Source organism: Pristiophorus japonicus, chromosome 12, assembly GCF_044704955.1.
Source record: "Pristiophorus japonicus isolate sPriJap1 chromosome 12, sPriJap1.hap1, whole genome shotgun sequence".
Lineage (NCBI taxonomy): Eukaryota > Metazoa > Chordata > Chondrichthyes > Pristiophoridae > Pristiophorus > Pristiophorus japonicus.
Window position 1 is genome coordinate 188,872,442 of NC_091988.1, and position 17,687 is coordinate 188,890,128.

A 17,687-nucleotide genomic window follows, 5' to 3' on the forward strand; every position below is an offset into this window, starting at 1 on the left:
ACAGTAGACACCTTAAGTTGCTGGAGAAATATCACCAACGATGTCTCCGCAAGATTCTACAAATCCCCTAGGAGGACAGGCACACCAACATCAGCGCCCTCATTCAGGCTGACATCCCCAGCATTGAAAAACTGACCACACTCGATCAGCTCCGCTGGGCAGGCCACATAGTCCGCATGCCAGACACGAGACTCCCAAAGCAAGTGCTCTACTCTGAGCTCCTTCACGGCAACTGAGCCAAAGGTGAGCAGCGGAAACGCTACAAGGACACCCTCAAAGCCTCCCTGATAAAATGCAACATCTCCACTGACACCTGGGAGTCCCTGGCCCAAGACCGCCCTAAGTGGAGGAAGTGCATCCGAGAGGACGCTGAGCACCTAGAGTCTCAACGCCGAGAGCATGCAGAAATCAAGCGCAGGCAGCGGAAAGAGTGTGCGGCAAACCAGTCCCACCCACCCCTTCCCTCAACGACTATTTGTCCCACCTGTGACAGAGTCTGTGGCTCTCGTATTGGACTGTTCAGCCACCAAAGAACTCATTTCAGGAGTGGAAGCAAGTCTTCCCCGATTCCAAGGGACTGCCTATGATGAAGATGATGAGTTGGCTTGAGCGGGAACATTGACGTTGGTGCGTCTATCCTGCCAATGGATTTGCAGGATCTTGCGGAGACAGCGCTGGTAGTACTTCTCCAGCTTTTTGTGGTGTCTGCTGTATATAGTCCACATCTCTGAGCCATATAGGAGGGCGGGTATCACTACTGCCCTGTATACCATAAGCTTGATGCCAGATTTGAGGTCCTGGTCTTCAAACACTCTCTTCCTCAGGCGACTGAAGGCTGCACTGGCACAGTGAAGGCGGTGTTGGACCTCGTCATCGATGTCTGTCCTTGCTGACAATAAGCTCCCGAGGTATGGAAAATGGTCCACGTTGTCCAAGGTCTCGTCGTGGATTTTGATAACTGGGGGGCAGTGCTGTGTGGTGGGGTCAGGTTGGTAGAGGACCTTTGTCTTATGGATGTTTCTTTAATTTAAGACCCATGCTCTCGTACGCCTCGGTGATGGTGTTGATGATGGCTTGGAGCTCGGCCTCCGAGTGTGCGCAGACGCAAGCATCATCTGCGTACTGTAGTTCAATGACAGAGGATGGGACGAACTTGGATCTGGCCTGGAGGCGGCAGCGGTTGAACAGATTCCTATTTGTTCTATAAGTTAGCTCCACTCCAGTGGGGAGCTTGCTGAGGGTGAGATGAAGCATTTCAGCAAGGTAGATCAAGAAGAGCGCTGGTGCAATGATGCAGCCTTGCTTGACCTGGTCCGGATGTGGATTGGGGCTGTGGTGGATCCATTGGTCAGGATCACGGCTTGCAGATGGAGGATGATGACAAACTTTTGAGGACAGCCGAAACGGAGGAGGACGCTCCATAATCCCCCACGGTTGATGGTGTGAAAGGTCTTTGTGAGATCAAAGGCGGCTATGTACAAGGGTTGGTGCTGTTCCCTGCATTTCTGCATTTACAGTCATTAATATAAATTGTAAATAGGTGAGACCCAAGCACTGATCCTTGTGGTACCCCACTAGTTATAGCCTGCCAACCCGAAAAAGTTCCATTTATTCCCACTCTCTGTTTTCTATCCATTAACCAATCCTCAATCCATGCTAAAATATCACCCATAATTCCATGAGTCCTAATTTTGTGTAATAACCTCTTGCCTGAACTTTTTTCCACAGCAGTATCCAAGAGATTAATTTTCAATTCCTGGAGCGTCCAGAGTAATCTTGGCGGGTTGGCAAGTGGCAACTCTAATGACCATAGTAGCATTGAGAAAATAAAAGAGTTTGGAAATGAAAGAAGGATCACCATTCAAACCATAAGCTTTTCCTCGGAACCTATCCTGGTCATTATCACATTGCTGTTTGTGGGAGCTTGCTGTGCACAAATTGGCTGCCGTGTTTCCCACATTACAACAGTGACTACACTCCAAAAGTACTTCATTGGCTGTAAAACGCTTTGGTCATGAAAGGCACTGTATAAATCCAAGTCTTTCTTTTAAAGTGGGTTTTAAAAGGTGGAATACTGTAATTATAAAATAAATAATACGTAGGGATTAGAAAACAGTCCTTTTCTCTGTAACACACCATTTTCCCCGAACATCCTGTCTGCCAAACTTCTGGCAGCTGAAGTCTGGAGCTGTGCGCTCACTTATTTTTCCCCAAATTTAAAGTAATTGGTAGAAGGATTAGAGGGGAGTTGAGGAGAACATTTTTCACCCAGAGGCTGGTGGGGGCCTGGAACTCACTGTCTGAAAGGATGGTAGAGGGAGAAACCCTCATAGCATTTAAAAAGTAAATGTATATAAATTTGACCTACAAGACTAAGGACCAAGAGCTGGAAAGTGGGATTAGTCTGGATAACTCTTTTTCGGCCGGCACAGACACGATGGGCCGAATGGCTCCCTTCTGTGCCGTAAATTTCTTCTTCTATGATTAACATGAACGAAAGAAAGACTTAACATTTATATAGAGCCTTTCACGACCACCAGACGTCTCAAAGCACTTCACAAACAATGAAGTACGTTTGGAGTATAATCACTGTTGTAATGTGGGAAACGCAGCAGCCAATTTGCACACAACAATCTCCCACAAACAGCAATGTGATAATGACCAGATAATCTGTTTTTTTGTTACATTGATTGAGGGATAAATATTGTCCAGGACACCAGTTGTCGTGGTGCACATTGGTAGCAACGACATAGGTAAAAAAAAGGGATGAGGTCCTACGAAACGAATTTAAGGAGCTAGGAGCTAAATTAAAAAGTAGGACCTCAAAAGTAGTAATCTCGGGATTGCTACCAGTGCCACGTGATAGTCAGAGTAGGAATCGCAGGATAGCGCAGATGAATACGTGGCATGAGCAGTGGTGCAGCAGGGAGGGATTCAAATTCCTGGGGCATTGGAACCGGTTCTGGGGGAGGTGGGACCAGTACAAACCGGACGATCTGCACCTGGGCAGGACCGGAACCAATGTCCTAGGGGGAGTGTTTGCTAGTGCTGTTGGGGAGGATTTAAACTAATATGGCAGGGGGATGGGAACCAATGCAGGGAGACAGAGGGAAACAAAAAGGGGGCAAAAGCAATAGACAGAAAGGAGATGAGGAAAAGTGGAGGGCAGAGAAACCCAAGGCAAAGAACAAAAAGGGCCACTGTACAGCAAAATTCTAAAAGGAAAAAGGGTGTTAAAAAAACAAGCCTGAAGGCTTTGTGTCTTAATGCAAGGAGTCTCCGCAATAAGGTGGATGAATTAACTGTGCAAATAGATGTTAACAAATATGATGTGATTGGGATTACGGAGACGTGGCTCCAGGATGATCAGGGCTGGGAACTCAACATCCAGGGGTATTCAACATTCAGGAAAGATAGAATAAAAGGAAAAGGAGGTGGGGTAGCATTGCTGGTTAAGGAGGAAATTAAGGCAATAGTTCGGAAGGACATTAGCTTGGATGATGTGGAATCTATATGGGTAGAGCTGCAGAATACCAAAGAGCAAAAAATGTTAGTGGGAGTTGTGTACAGACCTCCAAACAGTAGTAGTGATGTTGGGGAGGGCATCAAACAGGAAATTAGGGGTGCGTGCAATAAAGGTGCAGCAGTTATAATGGGTGACTTTAATATGCACATAGATTGGGTTAGCCAAACTGGAAGCAATACGGTGGGGGAGGATTTCCTGGAGTGCATAAGGGATGGTTTTTTAGACCAATATGTCGAGGAACCAACTAGGGGGGAGGCCATCTTAGACTGGGTGTTGTGTAATGAGAGAGGATTAATTAGCAATCTCGTTGTGTGAGACCCCTTGGGGAAGAGTGACCATAATATGGTGGAATTCTGCATTAGGATGGAGAATGAAACAGTTAATTCAGAGACCATGGTCCAGAACTTAAAGAAGGGTAACTTTGAAGGTATGAGGCGTGAATTGGCTAGGATAGATTGGCGAATGATACTGAAGGGGTTGACTGTGGATGGGCAATGGCAGACATTTAGAGACCGCATGGATGAACTACAACAATTGTACATTCCTGTCTGGCGTAAAAATAAAAAAGGGAAGGTGGCTCAACCATGGCTATCAAGGGAAATCAGGGATAGTATTAAAGCCAAGGAAGTGGCATACAAAATGGCCAGAAATAGCAGCGAACCCGGGGACTGGAAGAAATTTAGAACTCAGCAGAGGAGAACAAAGGGTTTGATTAGGGCAGGGAAAATGGAGTACGAGAAGAAGCTTGCAGGGAACATTAAGACGGATTGCAAAAGTTTTGTTAGATATGTAAAGAGAAAAAGGTTAGTAAAGACAAACGTAGGTCCCCTGCAGTCAGAATCAGGGGAAGTCATAACGGGGAACAAAGAAATGGCGGACCAATTGAACAAGTACTTTGGTTCGGTATTCACTGAGGAGGACACAAACAACCTTCCGGATATAAAAGGGGTCGGAGGGTCTAGTAAGGAGGTGGAACTGAGGGAAATCATTATTAGTCGGGAAATTGTGTTGGGGAAATTGATGGGATTGAAGGCCGATAAATCCCCAGGGCCTGATGGACTGCATCCCAGAGTACTTAAGGAGGTGACAGTCATTTTCCAACATTCCATTGACTCTGGATCAGTTCCTATGGAGTGGAGGGTAGCCAATGTAACCCCACTTTTTAAAAAAGGAGGGAGAGAGATAACAGGGAATTATAGACCGGTCAGCCTGACATCGGTAGTGGGTAAAATGATGGAATCAATTATTAAGGATGTCATAGCAGTGCATTTGGAAAAAGGTGATATGATAGGTCCAAGTCAGCATGGATTTGTGAAAGGGAAATCATGCTTGACAAATCTTCTGGAATTTTTTGAGGATGTTTCCAGTAGAGTGGACAAGGGAGAACCAGTTGATGTGGTATATTTGGACTTTCAGAAGGCTTTCGACAAGGTCCCACACAAGAGATTAATGTGCAAAGTTAAAGCACATGGGATTGGGGGTAGTGTGCTGACATGGATTGAGAACTGGTTGTCAGACAGGAAGCAAAGAGTAGGAGTAAATGGGGACTTTTCAGAATGGCAGGCAGTGACTAGTGGGGTACCGCAAGGTTCTGTGCTGGGGCCCCAGCTGTTTACACTGTATATTAATGATTTAGACGAGGGGATTAAATGTAGTATCTCCAAATTTGCGGATGACACTAAGTTGGGTGACAGTGTGAGCTGCGAGGAGGATGCTATGAGGCTGCAGAGCGACTTGGATAGGTTAGGTGAGTGGGCAAATGCATGGCAGATGAAGTATAATGTGGATAAATGTGAGGTTATCCACTTTGGTGGTAAAAACAGAGAGACAGACTATTATCTGAATGGTGACAGATTAGGAAAAGGGGAGGTGCAACGAGACCTGGGTGTCATGGTACATCAGTCATTGAAGGTTGGCATGCAGGTACAGCAGGCGGTTAAGAAAGCAAATGGCATGTTGGCCTTCATAGCGAGGGGATTTGAGTACAGGGGCAGGGAGGTGTTGCTACAGTTGTACAGTGCCTTGGTGAGGCCACACCTGGAGTATTGTGTACAGTTTTGGTCTCCTAACCTGAGGAAGGACATTCTTGCTATTGAGGGAGTGCAGCGAAGGTTCACCAGACTGATTCCCGGGATGGCGGGACTGACCTATCAAGAAAGACTGGATCAACTGGGCTTGTATTCACTGGAGTTCAGAAGAATGAGAGGGGACCTCATAGAAACGTTTAAAATTCTGACGGGGTTAGACAGGTTAGATGCAGGAAGAATGTTCCCAATGTTGGGGAAGTCCAGAACCAGGGGACACAGTCTAAGGATAAGGGGTAAGCCATTTAGGACCGAGATGAGGAGGAATTTCTTCACCCAGAGAGTGGTGAACCTGTGGAATTCTCTACCACAGAAAGTTGTTGAGGCCAATTCACTAAATATATTCAAAAAGGAGTTAGATGGAGTCCTTACTTCTAGGGGAATCAAGGAGTATGGTGAGAAAGCAGGAATGGAGTACTGAAGTTGCATGTTCAGCCATGAACTCATTGAATAGCGGTGCAGGCTAGAAGGGCCGAATGGCCTACTCCTGCACCTATTTTCTATGACTCCCCTGCTCTTCTTCGAAATAGTGCCATGGGATCTTTTATATCCACCTGAGAGAGCAGATAGGGCCTCGGTTTAACATCTCATCTGAAAGACGGCACCTCCGACAGTGCAGTACTCCCTCAGCAATGCACTGGAGTGTCAGCCTATTTGTTTGTGCTCACAACCTTCTGACTCAGAGGCGAGGGTGCTACCCACTGAGCCACAGCTGACACTTGCTGGACATCAAGAATTGAACTAAATATTTTTTTTATTTCGCAATAAATTTACAGGACTTATTAAATGCATTTAATCTATTTAATACATTTTGGGGGTCAAATGGCCAAACTGGCTGCTGCTGTGCAAATAATTAGGGCTAATCCTTAAAATAAAATTTGTGCCCCGTGTGAGGATCGAACTCACGACCTTCAGATTATGAGACTGACGCGCTGCCTACTGCGCTAACGAGGCTCCGCTTGTAATAACAGCAGAGCGGCTTCAGGCTCTGGGACTGGGATGTTGAGTGCGGGGCTGCAGTATGAGAGGGTTTGAGTGGCGCTGGAGACAGACCTGGACACCGGCTGGAGTTGCTCTGTCCCCGGGAGCGGCGCAGAGGGTTCCCAGCGGCAGTGGAGAGACGGGCGATAGCCCGGGCAACCGCGGGGTCCTAGTGTCCGTCTGCTAGAGGCAGACACTGGAAAGTCAAGGACTGATCGAGCCTCAAAAGAGGAGTAGGAGGCAAGGGACAGAGGGAGAAGGGGGATAAGTGAGAAGAGCAATTGAGAGTGGGGCAGGGAGGGGCAATAAAGAATGGGTTACAATCATAGAAATTTACACCACAGAAAGAGGCCATTCAGCCCATTGTGTCTGTACCTGCTGACAAAGATTTATCCAGCCTAATCCCACTTTCCAGCTCTTGGCCCGTAGCCCTGTAGGTTACCGCACTTGAAGTGCATATCCAAGTACTTTTTAAATGCTATGATAATTTCTGCCTCTACCACCCTTACAAGCACTGAGTTCCAGACACCCACCACCCTCTGGGTGAAATCAAGTCCACTATAAACCTCCTAGCAATTACTTTAAATCTATGCCCCCTAATATTGACCCCTCTGCTTTGGTAAATAGGTCCTTCCTATCCACTCTATCTAGGCCCCTGATAATTTTATACACCTCAATTAGGTTTCCCCTCATCTTTCTCTGTTCCAAAGAAAAGAACCCAGCCTATCCAATGTTTCCACATCGCTAACACTGTCCAGTCCAGGCAGCATCGTCGTTATTCTCCTTTGTACCCTCTCGGGTGCAATGTGGTGACCAGAACTGCATGCGGTACTCTAGCTGTGGCCTAACTAGTGTTTTATAGAGTTCAAGCATAACTTCCCTACTCTTATGCCTCGGCTAATAAAGGCAAGTATCCCATATGCCTTCTTAGCCACCTTATCTACCTGCCTTACTACCTTCAGGGAACTGTGGACATGCATTCCAAGGACCCTCTGTTCCCCTACACTTATCAGTGTTCTACCATTTATTGTGTCCTTGGTATCTGTCATTAGCTTCCCTTGTTTTCTTTATCTTACTCTGTATGCTGCTTGACAGCCAGGGGGCTCTAGAATTTTTTAGCCACACCCTTTTTCTTTCAGGGGACATACTTGCTCTGAACCATCTCCTCCTTACAAAAGATGCTGAAATCTGAAATAACAATTAAATAAAACTATCTCCTCCTCGAATGCGTCCCACTGCTCTGATACTGATTTACCTTCAAGTAGCTGTTTGGCTAAATCACATTTCAGCTTAAATTTTGCAATGATCCGCAAAATTAAAATGATAAAATTTAACTGAGAGATTAGTAAACTTGGCCCATACGGTTGTGAAATAATCACTGATTAAACCTGCGAAGAGTCATGAGACGACCCCAGCAGGGTTTTGGAGACCCTTCAGGCCCTGCTCAGCGGCTTCTATAAATTCAGCTTCCATATAAAATTTGTGCCCCGTGTGAGGATCGAACTCACGACCTTCAGATTATGAGACTGACGCGCTGCCTACTGCGCTAACGAGGCTCTGTGTATAAAAGCAGCAGACAGGGTTCAGGCTCTGACACTCGATAGCTGAGTGGTGCGACAGCACTATCAGCATTTCAGTGGTGCACCTGGACAACCGCGGGGTCCTAGTGTCCGTCCAGTTAATAGTGCATACCGGAAAGTCACTAAATTATCCACTGATCGAGGGAGTGGGGGCAATCGAAAGGGAACAAGGGAGAAGGCGGGACAGTGAGGGGGGAAAAGGAAAGGGTCAGGGAGGGGGTAACGGAGGGGGTCAGAGAGAAAGAGCGGAAATAATATGTCAAGGAACAGGGATGCCTTGAGAGAGAGGGTCAAGGAGAGGGGCAATGTAGGGGGGTTCAAGGAGAGGGGCAATGGAGGTGGTTCAGGGAGGGGACACTGAGGGCGGGGGATTCAGGGAGAGGAGCAATGGAGAGGGTCACCGAGAGAGAGAGGCAATAATATGTCAGGGAACAGGGACGGTGTAATGGAGAGGGGACGGGGAGAGGGGCAATTACTGGTTAGTGATCATGGGATTGTACCAAGGCGATCATACACAGCACTATTGCCTCTACCTTTTGTATCTCTGCAGTAAACTCATTCACTTTATTGACGATATTCTCTCACCTCAGGTTTATTTATTAAAGCAATGGAATAGAAACATAGAAACATAGAAAATAGGTGCAGGAGTAGGCCATTCGGCCCTTTGAGCCTGCACCACCATTCAATATGATCATGGCTGATCATGCAACTTTAGTACCCCATTCCTGCTTTCTCTCCATACCCCTTGATCCCTTTAGCTGTAAGGGCCATATCTAACTCCCTTTTGAATATATCTAATGAAGTGACTTCAACAACTTTCTGTGGTAGAGAATTCCACAGGTTCACAATTCTCTGTGAAGAAGTTTCTCCTTATCTCGGTCCTAAATGGCTTACCCCTTATCCTTAGATTGTGACCCCTGGTTCTGGACTTCCCCAACATCGGGAACATTCTTCCTGCATCTAACCTGTCCAATCCCATCAGAATTTTATATGTTTCTATGAGATCCCCTCTCATTCTTCTAAATTCCAGTGAATAGAAGCCTAGTCGATCTAGTCTTTCTTCATATGTCAGTCCTGCCATCCCGGGAATCAGTCTGGTGAACCTTCGCTGCACACCCTCAATAGCAAGAATGTCCTTCCTCAGATTAGGAGACCAAAACACAATATTCAAGGTGTGGCCTCACCAAGGCCCTGTATAACTGCAGTAAGACCTCCCTGCTCCTATACTCAAAGCCTCTCACTATGAAGGCCATTTGCCTTCTTCACCGTCTGCTGTAGCTGCATGCTAACTTTCAATGACTGATGTACCATGACACCCAGGACTCGTTGCACCTCCACTTTTCCTAATCTGTCACCATTCAGATAATATTCTGCCTTCCTGTTTTTGCCACCAAAAGTGGATAACCTCACATTTATCTACATTATACTGCATCTGCCATGCATTTGCCCATTCACCTAACCTGGGGAGAACCAGTGGATGTGGTGTATTTGGACTTTCAAAAGGCTTTTGACAAGGTCCCACACAAGAGATTGGTGTGCAAAATCAAAGCACATGTTATTGGGGGTAATGTACTGACGTGGATAGAGAACTGGTTGGCAGACAGGAAGCATAGAGTCGGGATAAATGGGTCCTTTTCAGAATGGCAGGCAGTGACTAGTGGAGTGCCGCAGGGCTCGGTGCTAGTACCCCAGCTCTTTACAATATATATTAATGATTTGGATGATGGAATTGAGTGTAATATCTCCAAGTTTGCAGATGACACTAAACTGGGTGGCGGTGTGAACTGTGAGGAAGACGCAAAGAGGCTGCAGGATGATTTGGACAGGTTAAGTGAGTGGGCAAATACATGGCAGATGCAGTATAATGTGGATAAATGTGAGGTTATCCACCTTGGGGGCAAAAACACGAAGGCAGAATATTATCTGAATGGCGGCAGATTAGGAAAAGGGGAGGTGCAGCGAGACCTGGGTGTCATGATGCATCAGTCAATGAAGGTTGGCATGCAGGTATAGCAGGCAGTGAAGAAGGCAAATGGTATGTTGGACTTCATAGTAAGGGGATTTGAGTATAGGAGCAGGTAAGTCTTACTTAGGTTGTACAGGGCCTTGGTGAGGCCCCACCTGGAATATTGTTTCAGTTTTGGTCTCCTAATCTGAGGAAGGACGTTCTTGCTATCGAGGGAGTGCAGCAAAGGTTCACCAGACTGATTCCCGGGATGGCAGGACTGACATATGAGGATAGACTGGATCGACTGGGCCTGTATTCACTGGAGTTTAGAAGGAGGAGAGGGAATCTCATAGAAACATACAAAATTCTGACGGGACTGGACAGGTTAGATGCAGGAAGAATGTTCCCGATGTTGGGGAAGTCCAGAACCAGGGGACATAGTCTTAGGATAAGGGGTAAGCCACTTAGGAATGAGATGAGGAGGAACTTCTTCACTCAGACAGTTGTTAACCTGTGGAATTCCCTACCGCAGAGAGTTATTGATGCCAGTTCATTGTATATATTCAAGAGGGAGTTAGATATGGCCCTTGCGGCTCAAGGGATCAAGGGGTATGGAGAGAAAGCAGGAACGGGATACTGAAGGAATGATCAGCCATGATCTTATTGAATGGTGGTGCAGGCTTGAAGGGCCTGATGGCCTACTCCTGCACTATTTTCTATGTTTCTATGTCCAAGTCACCCTGCAGCCTCTTAGCATCCTCCTCACACTGCCACCCAGTTTAGTATCATCTGCAAACTTGGAGATATTACATTCAGTTCCTTCGTCTAAATCGTTAATGTATATTGCAAATAGAGAAACACGAGATTGGGAACTTCGTGTTATCGGTAAATAATGCAATGATCCGCAAAGTGAAAATAATTTAAAAAGGGGGAATTGTAAAATTGCACAGGAAGATCTTGCAACCATTGGCCTTTCCTTTGTCTGCATGTTGAACAGGCTCTGACCACCGAACAGGAGATTAAACCTGCGGATACAAAGTCAGAGATGACCCCAGCAAGGTTTTGGAGATCTTTCAGGCCCTTATCAGTTGGTTCTATAAATTCAGCTTCCTATAAAACACATGCCCCGTGTGAGGATCGAACTCACGACCTTCAGATTATGAGACTGACGCGCTGCCTACTGCGCTAACGAGGCTCGACATGTTCAAAACAGCAAAGTGCCTTCAGGCTCTGACACTCGGTTTCTGAGCGGGGCGACAGCATTACCAGCATTTCAGTGGTGCTGCAGAGACTTCGGCACCCGGACAACCGCGGGGTCCTAGTGTCCGTCCAGTTCATAAATGTCATTAAATGATCCACTGATCGAGGGATTGGGGGCAATCGAGAGGGAGCAAGGGAGAAGGCGGGTCAGTGAGGGGGAAAATGGAGAGGATCAGGGAGGGGGCATCGGAGAGGGTCAGAGAGAAAGAGCGGAAATAATATGTCAGGGATGCCTTAATAGAGAATGTCAGGGAGAGGGGCACTGGGGCGGGGTGGGGGGGGGGGGTCGTTGGATCATAAGAACATAAGAACATAAGAATTAGGAACAGGAGTAGGCCATCTAGCCCCTCGAGCCTGCTCCGCCATTCAACAAGATCATGGCTGATCTGGCCGTGGACTCAGCTCCACTTACCCGCCCGCTCACCGTAACCCTTAATTGGTTAAAAATCTATCTATCTGTGATTTGAATACATTCAATGACCTAGCCTCAACTGCTTCCTTGGGCAGAGAATTCCACAGATTCACAACCCACTGGGAGAAGAAATTCCTTCTCAACTCGGTTTTAAATTGGCTCCCCCGTATTTTGAGGCTGTGCCCCCTAGTTCTAGTCTCCCCGACCAGTGGAAATAACCTCTCTGCCTCTATCTTGTCTATCCCTTTCATTATTATAAATGTTTCTATAAGATCACCCCTCATCTTTCTGAACTACAACGAGTAAAGACCCAGTCTACTCAATCTATCATCATAAGGTAACCCCCTCATCTCCGGAATCAGCCGAGTGAATCGTCTCTGTACCCCCTCCAAAGCTAGTATATCCTTCCTTAAGTAAGGTGACCAAAACTGCACGCAGTACTCCAGGATCAGGGAGAGGGTGAGGGAGAGAAGCAATGGTAAGGGTTCATGGAGAGAAGCAGTGGAGAGAATTACAACAATTGTACATTCCTGTCTGGCGTAAAAATAAAAAAGGGAAGGTGGCTCAACCGTGGCTATCTAGGGAAATCAGGGATAGTATTAAAGCCAAGGAAGTGGCATACAAATTGGCCAGAAATAGCAGCGAACCTGGGGACTGGGAGAAATTTAGAACTCAGCAGAAGAGGACAAAGGGTTTGATTAGGGCAGGGAAAATGGAGTACGAGAAGAAGCTTGCAGGGAACATTAAGGCGGATTGCAAAAGTTTCTATAGGTATGTAAAGAGAAAAAGGTTAGTAAAGACAAACGTAAGTCCCCTGCAGTCAGAATCAGGGGAAGTCATAACGGGAAACAAAGAAATGGCAGACCAATTGAACAAGTACTTTGGTTCAGTATTCACTAAGGAGGACACAAACAACCTTCCGGATATAAAAGGGGTCAGAGGGTCTAGTAAGGAGGAGGAACTGAGGGAAATCTTTATTAGTCGGGAAATTGTGTTGGGGAAATTGATGGGATTGAAGGCCGATAAATCCCCAGGGCCTGATGGACTGCATCCCAGAGTACTTAAGGAGGTGGCCTTGGAAATAGCGGATGCATTGACAGTCATTTTCCAACATTCCATTGACTCTGGATCAGTTCCTATGGAGTGGAGGGTAGCCAATGTAACCCCACTTTTTAAAAAAGGAGGGAGAGAGAAAACAGGGAATTATAGACCGGTCAGCCTGACCTCAGTAGTGGGTAAAATGATGGAATCAATTATTAAGGATGTCATAGCAGCGCATTTGGAAAATGGTGACATGATAGGTCCAAGTCAGCATGGATTTGTGAAAGGGAAATCATGCTTGACAAATCTTCTGGAATTTTTTGAGGATGTTTCCAGTAAAGTGGACAAAGGAGAACCAGTTGATGTGGTATATTTGGACTTTCAGAAGGCTTTCGACAAGGTCCCACACAAGAGATTAATGTGCAAAGTTAAAGCACATGGGATTGGGGGTAGTGTGCTGACGTGGATTGAGAACTGGTTGTCAGACAGGAAGCAAAGAGTAGGAGTAAATGGGGACTTTTCAGAATGGCAGGCAGTGACTAGTGGGGTACCGCAAGGTTCTGTGCTGGGGCCCCAGCTGTTTACATTGTACATTAATGATTTAGACGAGGGGATTAAATGTAGTATCTCCAAATTTGCGGATGACACTAAGTTGGGTGGCAGTGTGAGCTGCGAGGAGGATGCTATGAGGCTGCAGAGTGACTTGGATAGGTTAGGTGAGTGGGCAAATGCATGGCAGATGAAGTATAATGTGGATAAATGTGAGGTTATCCACTTTGGTGGTAAAAACAGAGAGACAGACTATTATCTGAATGGTGACAGATTAGGAAAAGGGAAGGTGCAACGAGACCTGGGTGTCATGGTACATCAGTCATTGAAGGTTGGCATGCAGGTACAGCAGGCGGTTAAGAAAGCAAATGGCATATTGGCCTTCATAGCAAGGGGATTTGAGTACAGGGGCAGGGAGGTGTTGCTACAGTTGTACAGGGCCTTGGTGAGGCCACACCTGGAGTATTGTGTACAGTTTTGGTCTCCTAACTTGAGGAAGGACATTCTTGCTATTGAGGGAGTGCAGCGAAGATTCACCAGACTGATTCCCGGGATGGTGGGACTGGCCTATCAAGAAAGACTGGATCAACTGGGCTTGTATTCACTGGAGTTCAGAAGAATGAGAGGGGACCTCATAGAAACGTTTAAAATTCTGACGGGGTTAGACAGGTTAGATGCAGGAAGAATGTTCCCAATGTTGGGGAAGTCCAGAACCAGGGGTCACAGTCTAAGGATAAGGGGTAAGCCATTTAGGACCGAGATGAGGCGAAACTTCTTCACCCAGAGAGTGGTGAACCTGTGGAATTCTCTACCACAGAAAGTAGTTGAGGCCAATTCACTAAATATATTCAAAAGGGAGTTAGATGAAGTCCTTACTACTCGGGGGATCAAGGGGTATGGCGAGAAAGCAGGAAAGGGGTACTGAAGTTTCATGTTCAGCCATGAACTCATTGAATGGCGGTGCAGGCTAGAAGGGCCGAATGGCCTGCTCCTGCACCTATTTTCTATGTTTCTATGTTTCTATGAGAGGGTCAGGGAGAGGGGCACTGCGGGGGGGGGGGGGGGGGGAGGGAAACATAGAAACATAGAAAATAGGTGCAGGAGTAGGCCATTCGGCCCTTTGAGCTTGCACCATCATTCAATAAGATTATGGCTGATCATTCACCTCAGTACCCCTTTTCTGTTTTCTCTCCATATCCCTTGATCTCTTTAGCCGTAAGGGCCATATCTAACTCCCTCTTGAATATATACAATGAACTGGCATCAACAACTCTCTGAGGTAGGGAATTCCACAGGTTAACAACTCTCTGAGTGAAGAAGTTTCTCCTCATCTCAGTCCTAAATGGCTTACCCCTTATCCTTAGAGTGTGTCCCCTGGTTCTGGACTTCCCCAACATCGGGAACATTCTTCCTGCATCTAACCTGTCCAGTCCTGTCAGAATTTTATATGTTTCTATGAGATTCCCTCTCATCCTTCTAAACTCCAGTGAATAAAGGCCCAGTCAATCCAGTCTCTCCTCATATGTCAGTCCTGCCATCCCGGGAATCAGTCTGGTGAACATTTGCTGCACTCCCTCAATAGCAAGAACGTCCTTCCTCAGATTAGGAGACCAAAACTGAACATAATATTCCAGGTGAGGCCTTACCAAAGCCCTGTACAACTGCAGTAAGACCTCCCTGCTCCTATACTCAAATCCCCTAGCTATGAAGGCCAACATACCATTTGTCTTCTTCACCGCCTGCTGTACTTGCATGCTAACTTTCAATGACTGATGTACCCTGACACCCAGGTCTCGTTGCACCTCCCCTTTTCCTAATCTGCCTCCATTCAGATAATATTCTGCCTTTGTGTTTTTGCCCCCAAAGTGGATAACCTCACATTTATCCACATTATACTGCATCTGCCATGCATTTGCCCACTCACCTAACCTGTCCAAGTCACTCTGCAGCCTCTTAGCGTCCTCCTCACAGCTCACATCTGCAAACTTGGAGATATTACACTCAATTCCTTCATCCAAATCATTAATGTATATTGTAAAGAGCTGGGGTCCCAGCACTGAACCCTGCGGCACCCCACTAGTCACTGCCTGCCATTCTGAAAAGGACCCGTTTATCCCGACTCTCTGCTTCCTGCCTGCCAACCAGTTCTCTGTCCACATCAGTACATTACCCCCAATACCATGTGCTTTGATTTTGCACACCAATCTCTCATGTGGAACTTTGTCAAAAGCCTTTTGAAAGTCCAAATACACCACATCCACTGGTTCTCCCTTGTCCACTCTACTAGGTACATCCTCAAAAAATTCCAGCAGATTTGTCAAGCATGATTTCCCTTTCATAAATCCATGCTGACTTGGACCAATCCTGTCACTGCTTTCCAAATGTGCTATTAATTCATCTTTAATAATTGATTCCAACATTTTCCCCACTACTGTTGTCAGGCTAACCGAATTATAATTACCTGTTTTCTCTCCCTCCTTTTTTAAAAAGTGGTGTTATATTAGCTACCCTCCAGTCCATAGGAACTGATCCAGAGTTGAGAGACTGTTGGAAAATGATCACCATTATTTCTAGGGCCACTTCCCTAAGTACTCTGGGAGGCAGACTATCAGGCCCCGGGGATTTATCGGCCTTCAATCCCATCAATTTCCCTAACACAATTTCCCGCCTAACAAGGATATCCTCCAGTTCCTCCTTCTCACTAGACCCTCGGTCCCCTAGTACTTCCGGAAGGTTATTTGTGCCTTCCTTCGTGAAGACAGAACCAAAGTATTTGTTCAACTGGTCTGCCATTTCTTTGTTCTACATTATAAATTCACCTGATTCTGACTGCAAGGGACCTACGTTTGTCTTCACTAATATTTTTCTCTTCACATATCTATAAAAGCTTTTGCAGTCAGTTTTTATGTTCCCGGCAAGCTTCCTCTCATACTCTATTTTCCCCCTCCTACTTAAACCCTTTGTCCTCCTCTGCTGAATTCTAAATTTCTCCCAGTCCTCAGGTTTGCTGCCTTTTCTGGCCAATTTATATGCCTCTTCCTTGGATTTAACACTATCCTTAATTTCTCTTGTTAGCCACGGTTGAGCCACCTGCCCCGTTTTATTTTTACTCCAGACAGGGATGTACAATTGTTGAAGTCCATCCATGTGATCTTTAAATGTTTGCCATTGCCGATCCACTGTCAACCTTTTAAGTATCATTCGCCAGTCTATCCTAGCCAATTCGCGTCTCATACCATCAAAGTTACCTTTCCTTAAGTTCAGGACCCTAGTCTCTGAATTAACTGTGTCACTCTCCATCTTAATAGAGAATTCTACCATATTATAGTCACTCTTCCCCAAGGGAATAAGATTGCTAATTAATCCTCTCTCATTACACAACACCCAGTCTAGGATGGCCAGCTCTCTAGTTGGTTCCTCGACATATTAGTCTAGAAAACCCTTATACACTCCAGGAAATCCTCCTGTATTACTACCAGTTTGGTTAGCCCAATCTATATGTAGATTAAAGTCACCCATGATAACTGCTGTATCTTTACTGCACGCATCCCTAATTTCCTGTTTGATGCCATCCCCAACCTCACTACTACTGTTTGGTGGTCTGTACACAACTCCCATGAGCGTTTTCTGCCCTTTGGTGTTCCGCAGCTCCACCCATGCAGATTCCACATCATCCAAGCTAATGTCCTTCCTTACTATTGCATTAATTTCCTTTTTAACCAGCAATGCTACCCCATCTCCTTTTCATTTCTGTCTATCCTTCCTGAATGTTGAATACCCCTGGATGTTGAGTTCCTAGCCTTGGTCACCCTGGAGCCATGTCTACGTGATGCCAATTATATCATATTCGTCAATTGCTCCATGTGGTGAGGGAGAGAAGCAATGGAGAGGGGGTCAGGGAGAGGGGCAATGGTGGGGGTCCGGGAGAGCGGGCAAGTACCGGTTAGTGACCATGGGACTGTACCAAGGCGATCATGCATCGAATTTTTTTTATCTCTGCATTAAACTCATTCGTTTTATTGAAGATATTCTCCCATCTCAGATTTATGTATTAAAGCAATGGAATGGAGAAACACGAGATTGGGATCTTGATGTTATCGGTAAATATTGCACTGATCCGCAAAGTGAAAATATTTAAAAAGGGGAAATTGTAAAATTGAACGGGAGATCTGCAACCTTCGCCCGTTGCTGTTGTCTACATGTTAAACAATCTTTGACCACCGAACAGGAGATGAAACCTGCAGGCACAAGGATTGCCCCCGAGGTGTTTTGCAGCCCCTGCTATTCAGCTTCCCCATAAAACGTG

General features: G+C 46.1%; 3 non-coding genes across 3 annotated transcripts; all 3 read right to left on the reverse strand.

Moving 5' to 3' along the window:
* Window positions 1-6,491: 6,491 nt before the first annotated feature.
* On the reverse strand, window positions 6,492-6,564 carry trnam-cau (transfer RNA methionine (anticodon CAU)). The gene has a single exon. It is a non-coding gene; the product is annotated as a tRNA-Met (tRNA).
* Window positions 6,565-8,074: 1,510 nt separating this feature from the next.
* On the reverse strand, window positions 8,075-8,147 carry trnam-cau (transfer RNA methionine (anticodon CAU)). The gene has a single exon. It is a non-coding gene; the product is annotated as a tRNA-Met (tRNA).
* A 3,094-nt stretch (window positions 8,148-11,241) lies between these two features.
* trnam-cau (transfer RNA methionine (anticodon CAU)) lies at window positions 11,242-11,314 on the reverse strand. The gene has a single exon. It is a non-coding gene; the product is annotated as a tRNA-Met (tRNA).
* Window positions 11,315-17,687: the final 6,373 nt, after the last annotated feature.